We start from the raw sequence: 14,766 nt of genomic DNA on the forward strand, positions 1-14,766 counted from the left end.
ATGGCTATGATGATATGTAAAAACAAATGTGGCTCCCAAATATTTATATTTCTGATTATTTTCTCCAAAATTCTAAGACTATGGGAGACTGAAAAAACTGTTGGTTTTGACCAAAAGAAGTAAGATTTAAGGGAAAAGATTTTTCCAGGCTATAAAATAATTGCCCTGACTTTAGTCTCTGTTTTGTTTTCTGTTTTTGTTTTTGTTTTTTGGAGTGGGGAGCAAGGAGGGAGAGAGTGAAATGAGGTGGGGATAGAAAGGAAAGAAAAGAAAGGAAATGAGAATGTTAGGTTACAAATGAGAGTTAGCAAGAACATCCAGAGGAAATGGCAATTAAGTACACACTTAGAAGGATGGAAATACATCAGCAGTGACATATATATATAACAAGTCTGATGGTCTACCAGCAAATGACCACCATGAGAGATGTTGTTCAAAAGTCAAATTGCCCCATAGTGGTAGAGACAGGGCTCACAAACTACCCTGGCTCCACAATCAAGCTCCGTTTTAGCTGACGGAACATCTAACAATCCTTTCTTACATCTTGTACAGATTTCCATTTACTAACAGCCAGTACTTTGCCCAGTATCTACCCAGAAGTAGTGATGTCCGTAAGTGTTGTAATATGTTGTGTATGTTCCAACCAAATTTCCTACTGCTAATATTTTTCCTTTCAAAGCCTACTGATTAATTTAAGTCCAAGAGGAGGCAGATGGTTGGTACATTTCAGTCCTAGCAGGCAGGTAATAATGCTGAGAAAGCTGAATTGAGTCATCTTGAGCCTGTTTTGGGACTTTAACAAATAAAACTAGGGAATGTAAACTTTGAGGTCAACATAGCAATAAAATGGGGTAGGAAGTCCATTAACAATCACTGCTGAACATGTATGTCCTCTTGGAGCTTAAATTTTAATTTAGGAACTTTAACGAAAATACTGAATAATTTAATGGTGATCAAAAGTATAATTTTAAAGTATTAGAACAGAATAGAATCTATTATGAAATAGAATATGAAATCTTAAAATAAAATACTAAATATTATAGTAGTTACCTTACAATTAAGTTCAAAATCATTCCCTTCAATTCTGCTGTAGGGTTTAACTCCTCCTCATGAAGGAGGAATCTTTGGTAGAAATCTGATAAGTACCACTACACAATAAAATAGGCAATCAGTTGTGAATGTTATGGTGTTCTAAATTAAATTTTCCGGGAAAATCACTTTCTCAAAATTAGATTATATAGATGATGTGTACCATGAGCAAAATATAAATAATAAAATTAAATATTCATATAAATGTGGGGAAGATATTTAAATAAATATTGAAGAAGCATATATTTTGATGTACAAAATTTCTTCCGTTCTCCAATTAGGTGAAAATCTAATAAAATGTTATCTGCATCAGTCAGAGTCCAGTTAGGCAACAGCAACCAAATCATTCATTTGAATAGGGAAAACTGAAAATGAATTAATTATTCATAAGAAAGAGTTTACTAATAAGGAAGGTAAAGAGTATTTGAAGAATACAGGGATAGCAGACATAAGAAAAACCACTACCTCTAGGACTGAAGGAAAGAAAGTATACACAAAAGAGAACAGAGAACAGAGGACCACACAAGACTGAAACTTGAAACTGTTAGGGAAGGCACAGCAGCTACCTGGTCATACAGAGAAGTTCTCTGAGGTGTTGCCCACCATGTCTTACAAACAGGACTTATAGCAACACTCACTTGGATTTCACCAGCCCGTGAGGAATGGGGTGGGATGCTGAGATGTAAGCCACCGACAGGATGAGAACAAATCTCATTAGCCAGCAGTCTTTGGGGTTCCAACAAAAGTAGCTAAGAAGTTACCCAATGGGGTACCATTGAGTGACCCTCATGCCCAATAGCAGCTCAATTTCACATCACTACAGCAAAAGGGAAAAACTATTAGATTCAGAAAAAGAAAACCCTTTCAACTGTGGTACCCTGCCAGTGCTTTCTACTCTAATGCATAATGTGCCAACTGCTAAAGGAAAACCATTTAGAGGGTCCAGTTGCAGTATGAACACAGAAGCATAAAAGAAGATGGTTTGATGACTGAAATAATACAAGGTTAACAGACACACTGTACTTCCAGCTAACTTCGATTATAATTCTCTACCCATAAAGGAAGACCAACATTTGTTTTAAAAGTCTACATATCCATCTGTCACTTATACATAAATATTTTGGGGTGAGAGTGTGTTTGTGTGTATGTACAAGCATCTCCTCCATTTGTCTAAATGAGGAAACTACAATTTGAATGAGATAAGGAATCATACTCATTTAGAAATTCCCAGTCTTTTTTTAAAAAGCCTATATGCTGAATGGCTTTAAGTATAATTCCAAGCCTAAATTGATAAAAATGTTGTGTTTTGAAAAAGAAGCATTAGACTTTGATGTCATGAAGCAGTATGAAAGGTTATGGACCCATTTCCTTGGCTGATTTCACAGAAAATTTATTTTTACAATTTGAGGAATAAAATAAATGACCTATCAGTGTATCACCCAGTCAGGCATTCCTATGATATCCATAGTCACAAACATTATTGCTCCATCTTCTCGGCTTTATTCTTTTACTGAAATGTAAAAATCAGATATTATGTGTGAAAGAATAAAGCCTTTATGGAAAGGTAAAAAAGAGGTTTTATCTGAAATGAGCAGCACTTTTCATTTTACAACCATGATATCAAAAGTAACTTACACTCTGACCTTGCATTTGAAAGAATGCTGTATGTAACATGATAAAAAGTCATGGAAGGATTTAGCAGACTTGAAGTTTCAGGCACTAAAGTCCAGGTAAAGAGGCAAAAGTTAAAATATTTAAAAAAAAAAAAACTGCCAAAGTAGATTGACTCCTTCCCTCTGGCAAAATCATTGCTTCCCAGAAATAAAATGTAATATCCCAATCCTTTCAAGTGAGACCCTCTGATTTTTCCTCACCATAGCCCTGAGGCCATACCCAAAGCCATTCTGCTTGTAGTAAGGTATCAAGGTTACAATGAATAGAAGAGTTACATAAGGAGCTGAACCACAAATGGAAATGCCTCTAAATCAGAAAAGATTGGTGGGGAAGACCTCAAAGGAAAACCTAAAAACACAAAGAAATAAATGTGATGCAACTTAAAAAGAGAAATATGAATTCAACATATAAATAAAATTCTTTTGAATTTCCTTAATTTTAAAATAAAATTATTGAGGTAACATTGATTTACAACAAGGTAACACTGATTTACCATCATTTAAAGGCACAGGATCACTCCCTTCAGGGGTATGCTACGACACCACACCTACCACTGAGCCACCCATAGTCCTCCACCATAATTTTTGACATTATGGACAGAAAGCTGGAAGGCAACTGAGAGCTTCTCTAATCCAGCTTTTAAGTCATCCTGATTAAAAAAAAAGTATAATCTAATCTACCAAGGTGAGTGCTTCTCTAAGTGCACTATTTGAGATATTCGTGAATGCAATTTTATTTAAAGAGTAACAACTGAGAAAATAAGACTAATACAGTTGAAAGGGTGGAGACAAAAGTTTAAGGATAGAAAATAAATTCAAAATAAAAAAATTAAATTTAAATCTATATTACTTTTCAGTTGTAACACAACTATAGCAAAAAAACAAATATTTAAGTGCCTGATTTAAAAAAAAAAAAATGCTTAAAAGTGCTTATAGATTTGGGCCTCCCTGGTGGTGCAGCGGTTGAGCGCTCGGTTGCGAAGCTGCCCACAGCCTCTGCAGCGCCAGTTCAATCCCCGGCCACCGGGCGAGGGTCCCACATGGAGTGACAGACCTCTCCTGCCGCCTGCTGCTCCCCTTAGCAGTGTTCTTCGTTCGTCTACCTGTTCGACTCCCTGCTCTGGCTCTGGTGAATTCTCTCACCCTGCTGTGCTTCTGACTGTACCCAGTGCTTGTATAAACAAACAAACAAATAAATAAATAAATCTTTAAAAAAAAAAGTGCTTATAGATTTAAAAAGATCATATTACTTAGGGAAAGAACTAATTGATATATGTAAAAATACTGCATTTTATTTTTGACATGACATTTCACTAGCACCAGAAATTTTCTGCGAAGGAAGCAGAATTTGCATTTGCTATCATTTCAAGAAATGAACAAATGGTAAATGTTTCCTTCTAATAGCTAAAATTGAAGATGCTGATAAAGAAGCTGAAGATGCTTCAACAACCTAACTAGCACAAAATCGTACCTATCAAATGGATAAACTTAAAGAGATTATTCAGCCTAAATAAAGGAAAACTAATCCTCAGTTTTATAATGGGATTTCACAACGAGTATGAATTAATAATCTCTTTACCATCAAAGAAAAGACAACAACAGAATTGCTATTTACAAGTGTAGAAAATGCAGCACATGTATATGAAGCATTTTTTAAAGACTACTTTCTCCACCTCTTATCATCATTGCATCATGGAAATTTGAAGTTAAAAAACAAGCAGCTCATGCAGGTACACACATAAAGCAAGGAGAATTACATTATTGCACGACCTCTATATCCCACACATTCTGAATTATTTTTCTAGGCTATGCACAGAAGCAGCCTGAATAACAGGAATCTGAATGTATTCAATTTCCAGATTAGTTATTTACTGGCATACAATAATTAAAATGATTTAAGCACCAAAGTGCCTATTTAAAAAATGTCACTTAATACACCTCTAAAGGGATTTTTCTCTCATCTTATTTATCTCTTGGAAGTATAACATTTTAAAGAAAATCAATGAGCATTTATTCACATCTTAAAAGTTTAGCTGACACATCATACCCTAGATAGTTAATGACTAGTACGTATTAAGATTCATTAAATAATAAATGAATTCCAAGACCAGGCAGAACTATTCTTTTCCTATTTTGAAAAGAGAGAAGAGACACTTAGCTTCAAGGAAGGCTGGAAATTTGTTATTGTAGCTACACATTAACACTTGTAATGAAATCTGAGTTCAGTTAGAAAATAAGGAAACTATGAACATCAGGTAGGTGTCTAATATTTGCTGATCTACACTTCATTGTAATAACAATGGTACAGTCTACCCACTTCATACCATTATCATGAAAACTATATTTTTCCTTTGCATTTTATCATTATTATGATGATTAATATTATTATTAGTCGCATTAAAATAAACCTAGTTCATACTACTCTTTTCTGATATTCTATGATTTTTTTTTCACAGTTGCTGCATCTCAATCTATATCACTATGGGAGAGAATATTTGCATTTTTATTTGAGAACAAAGGCCACCAGAATGTTTCTAACTTGAACACAACTGGGCTTTTAACTACTAAGTTATAATGGCCTGTGATTTCATAAATTGTCTCAGATGGACCTAAGAAAAATGGAGTAGGGAAATACGACAACAGAGATAGCTATTTGATTGATTTATAAATTCCTTTGATTAATTTAATTCTACTGTTGTAACAGCTATAACAAAAATACTTCACTATTGTCATAGATACATGGTGTTATGTACACCTCTAAACTTCCATAGAAAAACAATGAGAGTTAAATCAGAGCAGCCAAGATTCTAGCTTTAATGGTTATTTGGAAAGAAGGCCGGCCTCTCTCAGCCTTAATTTTAGAACCTAATTATTTCAGATATGCTAATAGCCAAGGTTGCAATAAGTGGGTACATGCTAGTGTGCCCACATGTGTTGCTTTGCCAGCATCACTTTTTATTGGTCAGTTCTCATGTCACATTGTTAAAATATTTTGAATAATACATATGATTTCTATTATATGGGATTTTCTGAGGAATTAAACAGATGTATCTGTAAAGTTTCAGTAATTCTCTCTTTGAGTCACTTACTACAAAATATATGACACAAATCAAATTGTTGATGTATGTTCAAATGAAAATGTGTATTTGTTTTTCAACAATACGAATATTGGAAGAAGATAGTAATATTGATAAGTATCTGAAAGCTATAACTATGCTCTTCTAGAGATCTAAAGGTAAAAGTTAATACCTTTATAAAAGCAACATTTTAAATAGCAATTTATACTGACTGCTATGAAAATAAATGCCATTTAATATATTCTTTACATGACAAAGATTAAGTTAAATAGATTTTTGTACTGTACTTGTTATATTACTTTAAATGCTTATTATAACTCATAAATTAGTATTGTAAGAAACATTTCTAATCCAAATGATTTAGAAACATTATGTAGAATATATTTACTTTCAGTTTTCCACAGGTTTTATACAGTGTTTCTGAAATGACTGTGCATGAAAGATTTAATAATTTAGATGTGGTGCAAAACAGTGTTAAGGAGGAATTTGTGTAGTGTGCCAGTATTTTAAAACTCAAAGTACTTCCAAAGCTAGCAATCAATTTTTAACAGTGGAAACTTTTAATTTATTGTTTATAGAGTTTGACTGCCACCTACAGGAGTATTTTTGGTCTCCTTTCTTCCATTTCCAAATGATCAATATGACTAATTCCTCTATACATTGACAAAATTTTAGAGGAAAAAATATTTGAGAATAAAGCCATTTGTTCCACTTAAAGAATGCTTTGGAGAACATTTAAATGCTCTCCTTTGAAGCCCTAAACGTGAATTATTGTGCATTGACTTAGTGTCTTGTTGAGATAGGGACTAGTCATTTTCTTTTACATAATTAAACACTTAAAAGATCATTTTAAAACCACAATATAAAACAAACATATAAAGTGATCCTAGTTTAATGCAACTTCTTCCTGTAGACATTGAAATCTTTTTTTTAATAAAATTTCCAAATGCTTTAACCAAGGGTATTGATAGGTAGTAAATGAAACATATAGTTGTACAAGATAAACAGCCAGAGGTTTAAAGAGAAATGACAAGAAAGAATTTCCTTGCAAATATAACAATGTTACCAATGCCTAGAACCTCAGATAAACTTATAATAAATGCCCTTTATGCATACTACATTTGTCTAGTCACAGACAAAGTAAGGTCACTGTGGCAAACCACAATAATACCTCACACCCTCCTATCTGGGCTAACATGAGTAACTGTAGTTTCTTTACCAATTACAACTGTAGTTTTTCTTTCTTCTACATAAAATTTCTCAAAATAATCTGCTACCTGTCAGCATGCAATCCAGAGCAGTTTTTTCTCAAATTGTCCCCCAAATCACCTAACCCAAGACAAAACTCTGTATTCTATCCTTCTGTTTTCCATAATGTATCTCTCTTGTTTCAGCCAAGTTAATTAATAAGCCCAACTTGTTCAACTATAGCAGGATTCCCTGTGGGTTTTGGTGCAAGGACATTGTTACACTTAATGCACGTATAACACAAGAGAAAAAAAAAAAACATGTATGTAACCTACAAACCATCACAAAACTAGACTGAGTGAAACCAAAAATTATCTTTTCTCCTAAGACTTTAAAAAGCTATTAGATTTTAATCTAATTTTTTACAGTTTATTTTAGTTAGAACTCTTTATTAAAAATAATAGATATCCATGTCAGTTCAGTTAGTTTAACTGAAAAGTGATCTGGACTTTCTCCACATCATTTATTTGTGTTTTTTCTATGTCTTAATTCTGGTTCCCTGTAAATCAGCTCCATTCGTTGTCTAACCAATATCCTTCTTCCTTAATATAACTTTTTTGTTCAAATTTTCTTCTCCCCTAAATAAAAATTTGTCTCCGAGGATGTTAGTCTACCTTTACATACAAACATGAACTGTATGAGACCAGACCCATTGCCCTTGCCTGATTGTCCCAAGAAAAAGTCTACCATACAATTGTGGCTAATGAGCTGTTAAGGGTGATCCCTTGGGTGGGGGGAGATTCTGGTGTGAGAGTCATCATTCCGGGTGTGGTATCATATCTGAATGGAGTAACTGATATTGCTGCAGCCATTCTTTCATCAGCCGGAGGATAAAGAAAACATTGAAAATGTAAAGCAGGAAAGAAGAAAAGAACTAGGTCTTTCAAGATATTGTTAATATATATGATTAAACAACTCTGATGCCCATTCTACCTCTTAATGTCCCAGGACATGATATATTAAATATCCTTATCACTTAATCTAGAGTTAAATGAGACTTCTCTATAGGTATCAGAATTCACTCTAAAATGCTCTGTTTAGCTACTTTACAGAGTAGCTGAAGAATATCTACCAATTGATTCCTGAGCTATAAGTTTCCTTCTGGATTGCCAGAAGGAAAGTCTCTCCACCTCTCTTCCTATCTCTCTTTCTCTCTTGAATGCACACTTCTCTTTGAAACTTTTTGATTTTCCACTAGTTCTAACAATTCTCAAATTCTCATGAGAAAGTTTCAGTCAGGTGCCTACTGCCTACCCTTGTTATAACCAGCTATAACCAGTGACTGAGGCAAGGACATGGTGAATAAAATATCTTTAGACTAACACACACACCGTCACCACCACCACCAGCACCACCACCAGCACCACCACTGTCATCACCATGGCATCCATATGGATCAGAGGGCACAGTGAAAGAAGAGGAAATGACTGTGAATTGGGCACAAAATACAAAAGGTATCTACTAGGGATATTTTTATATGAACTATAAAACATTTTGATAATCCCTTTTAAAATTGTATAATTCAAGAATAAGCTGCCTTAACCCACAAGCTACATAGCAAAGAAATTATTGGGTTTTACATTATACTGTCTTTTTATACTGTTGGACATATTTTTCTTAACAAAATTCTCTTAAAATTTTCTTGGAAATAACACTATTTCATATGCTTTAGATAATTACTATGAATGCAAATATGTCTGTATTATCTTCTATGATGTTTTCAATTACATGATATGTTTAGTAGAAAAGGATGCATTTATTTATAGAAGTGGGGAATAACAGATTTTAAAAATTTCTTCATTAAAAGCAAGTTAAAGATTTGAGTTCCTCTCTTTTTTTTGAGTTCCTCTCTTGAATGCAATTCATGTTTTTTCCATTAGTTGCAATATGGATTTCAACTTAGTGTTTTTTTAAGCATTTTTTCTTCCTAATCAGCTTATAGGACCCCTGGATCTTGGGTCTATCCATACCTGAGTGGCTATTCTTTCTCTCTCCTTTGTTGTTCCTATATAAACTCATCAGTCACTATTTAGATGATCCAGGGCTAAGTTCTAGAATTTCTTTATAAATACACATACTCAAACTTCCCAGTGGTAGTATTTAATTTTGTGACTTTTCATGCTGTGTGTTCACATCTCTTATATTGATTCTTACAACCTGGAACTCTCACCTTTGAATGATAGAATATTTGATTAATACACAAAACAACACACTGCCTAAAATGTTGTTATGGGTTCTGAGTTCTAATACAATGGAGTAAGGTGGGTAACATATCCTTTTCTCAAGAAAGCAATAATAAAATTGGACACAGATGTCAAAAGCAACCATTCCAGTATTTGGAGAATAAACTTTCCCAAATAGAAGAATTTGTTCACTATAGAAGAATTTGTTTAAGAGCCCAAGAACTTGGTAAGAACTTGGGCTCTTAAATTAACTTGGGAGATCTTAGTTCTTAAGTTGGGTTCCCAGTTACCCACCTCCAAGCTCTGTCCGAGCAACAGTTTAACCAGGTCACCACAAGCTGTGAAAACCAAAGACTTGTTTGCTTTTGCAGGAGCTTACTTGAATTGAGAATGTTGTCTTTTCTCGTAATCTCATTGACAAGTGAAGAGGAAGGTCCAAAGGTTCTTCTAATCTAAGTTTAGCCCATAGTTCAGGATGAGCAACTAGCCATTGACTAGCCTGATATTTAATGGAGATAACAAAAGATAAAGGTAAAAATCATTTAGATCTTAGAAGACACAACTAATGTTTAACTCAGTGGTTTTCAAAATGATCTTCGTAGTTTTCACCCAAAAGAGTTTTGCAGCTCTTTACAATCCATCAACATTTTTAGTTAATATGTAAAATTCTTTATAATAAATTTAAATTACTTCAAAGGACTTAACTTCCGAGGTAAGGTAAATATTGGTTTAAAAATAAGACTGATATATCACTCCTTTAAATTTTATCCAGTGGACTCTAAATTCATTTTAATTATGCATCTGGAAGAATTAGAACAGCCCTTGGCCAGCTGAAAGAGAAGAATTAATCCCTATTAAACAAAGCAGATTTGTTAAAGTTCAAGGGCATTAGGCTTAAGATTGCATTTGGGAACAGTTTGTTCTCTATCTGTTCACAAGTAGTAGTACTGACTTTATGAATATAGTTTAAGCTACCTCATGCAAATTAACAGGAAAATAAGTGAAAGTTTAAGAGAACAAGTAGTTGATGGATTTAACAAAGAGTTTAACAGTTGTTGCTAGGTGCATTAATTTAATATAATCCAAAATGTATTTTATTAATGTTAATATAAATCTAGTAAGTACATGGAAGGAATTAGTACTGACAAAGAAATATTGTTGATGGCTGACAGCAAGCAAAATACTTGCACCCAAATAAGTAATAAAAGTAGATTTAATGTCTGCAATAATCTCTTAGAAAAGTTAATGGAAAAATATGCCCGTAAACTAAATAAATTTTCAAGATTAGGACTGATTTATTTGTAAAATATGTTCCTTCCATTTGAAGACCTAACATCGATCTGTCAGAATAAACAGGGAATTTATTTTATTTCCTGAAATCATTTAAAGTCTGCAGTTGAGATACAGACTAAGACTCACCAAGAACTTTGTAGCAGATGGGCATTTTGCATCAATTTTATTGCTACAATAAATAAATAAATAGTGCATGAAATCTTGCAATGAGTGTGCCTCCCGGGAAAAAATAAGGAATTTCTGCTCTCATACTATTTCTTGGAGATATTTTTCTTCTCTTGAGGCTTTTCCTCCGGAAGTTTGCATATCTTGACAGTTGTTGGGAGAATGAAAATGAATGGCTCTTTATAGAAATAGAGTCACTACAATCTGTACCCTTCTCTATAATGTATTCCAGTATGGATAAAAATATCTCAATATATATAGTCCAATAGTAGAAATGTGACATTCACACCAATATTTTTAAACTGCCTCTCTTATCCTCTAACACTGGAACTGGTGTTTCTCATACTATAGGATAACAAAACACAGTCAGAAATAGAAAACTGATGGAATATGACTCAGCCTTAAAAAAGACAAACTCATGTCATTTGTGACAACATGGATGGAACTTGAGGGGATTTTCTAACAAAACAAGTCAGAAGGAGAAAGACAAATACCAGAGAGTGTCACTTTGGAAACAGAGAAACAAAACAAAGGGTCAGATAAAAACAAACCAATAACAAATTCTAGAACTCTGACTGTAGAATCCAGGTTATCAGAGAGGGAGAGGGAGAAGGAAAAGCAAAGTGGAGGACTATGGGGACCTTGGTGTAGATGTGCTGTGGTACCATATACCTGAACACATGGGATTCTATATTTCTGAATCCTGTAGAGTGTTGTAAACTAATGTCAACCCAATAAAATAAAAAATAGATTTTTAAATCAAAAAAGGTAAATCTAGATATAGAGAATTAACTTTAAATCCAATGTATTTATATTACTTATGTCAGAGATAAATATTAGGTATTTACCATTGTCAAAAAAAAAAAATACATAAAGTTCTTCAAAGTACCAGTCTTAAGGTTAAGGAATCTTGGTATCTTGATTTTCTATGGTCAGAATAAAGAGCTATGAAAGACAAAATATAAGAAAGAAATAAGAAATTGGAATGTGAGACAGGAAAAGAGCCAGACACCACAACCACAGATTCATTTTCAGACAGATCAATTTGAGAACACAAAATGCATATCAAATTATGGATCTGGACATTAATTCCAATAAAATACATTAAGAGTTGTGTTTTCTGGAAGGAAGACTTTGAGGTGGAGTGAAGTGCATGGGATATTTATTAAAGATTGTTCTTGGAATCAGAACCAGCATGGGGAGGAAGAGAGGGAGACACTAAGCTGCACTGTAGGTCAGACCAAAGCCTTAGCTGACCACACACAATTCTGGAGCTAAAATTCTCATAAATCCTGGAAAAAACATGTCCCTGAATAAGGAAGTTGACAAATAATGATTCTCTGTTGAGCAATGGAATACTATTCATCCATAAAAGAAGGTGAAATGTTGCCATTTACAGCAAAATGGAAGGAGCTCAAGAAAATTATGAAGTACACCAAGTCAGAATGACTAGACAAATATCGGACATAAATACCTGACAATTCCACAAAATTAAATTCTTACAAAAACTAATAGATGTTAACAAAGGAAGTGAGGCTTCTCAAGTTAAGAGAAATGGAGAGAGGAAGGGTCAAAGGGCTCTAAAGAAATGGTGGCGGGGACCCAGATTTCATATGTACTAGAAATTCAAATTAGAGGGATCAGAACCACTCTTAGTTACTCGATCAAAAAAGTCAGTTAAAGTGGGGAAACATTTTAGGAAACAGTCATACATAGTTAAACATTTCATTTTAATGTAAGATTATAAATAGTCATTAACTTGCCAATTTAATTTTTTGACAGAGGGTCAAGAACTTGTCTTGGAAAATGGGTCTCCTTATTAGAATCACTTAGTACCTCTCTTGCATAAACTACATCCACGATTCTTCAGCAGTTTCCAGCTTGCTTTCCCCAAAGTGGAAAGAGGAATTAACATACAAAGCAATCTGAATCCTTGAGTACTTCCAAACTATGATTATTTCCCCTAGTCTTTCACATTTATCATTGATTTGACAGCAATTTTAAGTGAATGTTTTTCACTAAGTCTTTACAAAGTTTCAGCTTCTGTTTTCATAGAAACCACAACTTTCTTTATACTCACGACCATTTTATGTTGTTCTATATACATTTTAATTAAATCATACAACTATAATTTGGAACAAATATATAGCAACTCCACTGGTGGAAGAAGACATCAGGGGTAATTAAAAAAAATAAATAAAAGGAAAAAATCATGTAGCCCTCTCAATTAAAAAAAAAAGCCACCTTTCCCTTCCCTTGTGAAACTCTATTACATCGATCATTTTACTTTCAATGAGCATCCATCCATTTAAAAGGAAAGGGAAAAGGATGTAATAGAACAAACATGTGAACTGGAACAGGAAAGTGTTTGGATCTCTTAAAGCTCTAAGAATTCATTTCTCTTAGTACCTGTCTTGGGTGATAACACAATAAATTGTTAATATTTGTGGAATGAATGAATTGCTTTTCTCTTGATACCGCTGTATCTCTCTCCATGTGTGCTTCATCATACTCTTGCTATTAACAGATCTGATGTGTATATCTAGAATGAATTCGATAGAAAGCAAATCTGACCATATTAGAAAATTATCATTAATCCACTCTTTGGGCCTGTTGATTATATCAGCCCAAGATTACAGAGGGGTCATATTTGAGTCATGTCTACCTTGGATTAATTATTGACCATCGGGCTCTGTCTGGTTGTGGAGTTTGTGTTAACCCAGACTAAGACACTGGGGATGGTAGGATGTTGAAAGCACTCCTGAAAGATAGAACAAGGGTTCTTTGATGGGAGATTTGGGTACCTCATCACCAAGTCCATCACTTTATGCTTGGAACCGCTTAAAATTCTTGGGGAGCCCTAAGAACACAATCCATTGTGAAGTATCTCAGTAGATTATGTTTTACAGGAAGGGAGTTATTCTTCTGAGTATGCACATAAGCTCCCTGGATTTGCAGAATGAGCAGAGTGACCAGATTAAGTGTGGTACAAAAGCAGAATAATTGTGGCAAAAAGGATAGCCATTGAGTTTGCAATTCTCTCACTCTTCCATCTCCAGTTTTACCATATGAAATCTGCCCTTATAACAAGAGAAAAACTAAGACTGGAGTCAAAGAGTACAGTATGGAGATAACTGAAAATAAGAAAAGGGACTGACTTGGTAAGTGGTGCAAGAGCAAACAAATGTCAAGGATTGCTGAAAAAGGGATGCAATGATGGTATTTTATTTGTGGAAGCAGAGATTAATTTAGAAAACTTCAGGATTCATGCTCAGAATCTAGTTATTTAAATATTTTATTCTGAGCATGGTTTTAGTCAAATGACCAATTGACATTTTTTTAAAATACATTTCTCAGTAGTATAAAAGATCGACTGAAAAAGATAGTGTAAGGGCACAGAAATCTGTTAGAATATCACTGTCAGGATTCAGGTAAGTTGATGATGATAATAAGGACAGCCAAGAAAGTATATTAGAATCAATGAGACATAGTAACCTTTGGAAATGGGAGATGGAAGTCATGACAAGTCAAAGGAGATCTAAATATCTGAACCAAACTGAGATAGGAATGAATAACACCCATTTTGAATGAAATGTTACATGCCTATTTTTAGACATGTTGAAATGGAGTGGGACTATGAAGTCAAACATTAACTAGCATATATCAGAGCTTAGAAGAAGACAGGGTTGGGTAAAAAGATTTTAATACAATCTTACAAATAATGGAAATATAATAAGTTTTCAAAATATGTATTTCAAATTATTTGACTTTTTCAGTTCATAATAAAAGAGGACTAATGAACTCATACAGGTATCATTAATAATAGTGTTTGTTTGTTTTTTTTATAGAGGCATGTTTTTATTTATTTATTTATTTGTTTGTTTGTTTGTTTTTGTTTATACATGCACTGGGTACAGTCAGAAGTGCGGGAGGGTGAGAGAATTCACCGGAGCCAGAGCGGGCAACAGAATAGCCAGACAGGAAATACACTGCTGAGGGGAGCAGAGGGCGGCAGGAGAGGTCTGCGCGCCATGTGGG

Source organism: Talpa occidentalis, unplaced genomic scaffold (genome assembly GCF_014898055.3).
Source record: "Talpa occidentalis isolate TD23 unplaced genomic scaffold, MPIMG_talOcc4v2.1 talOcc4.4, whole genome shotgun sequence".
NCBI lineage: Eukaryota > Metazoa > Chordata > Mammalia > Eulipotyphla > Talpidae > Talpa > Talpa occidentalis.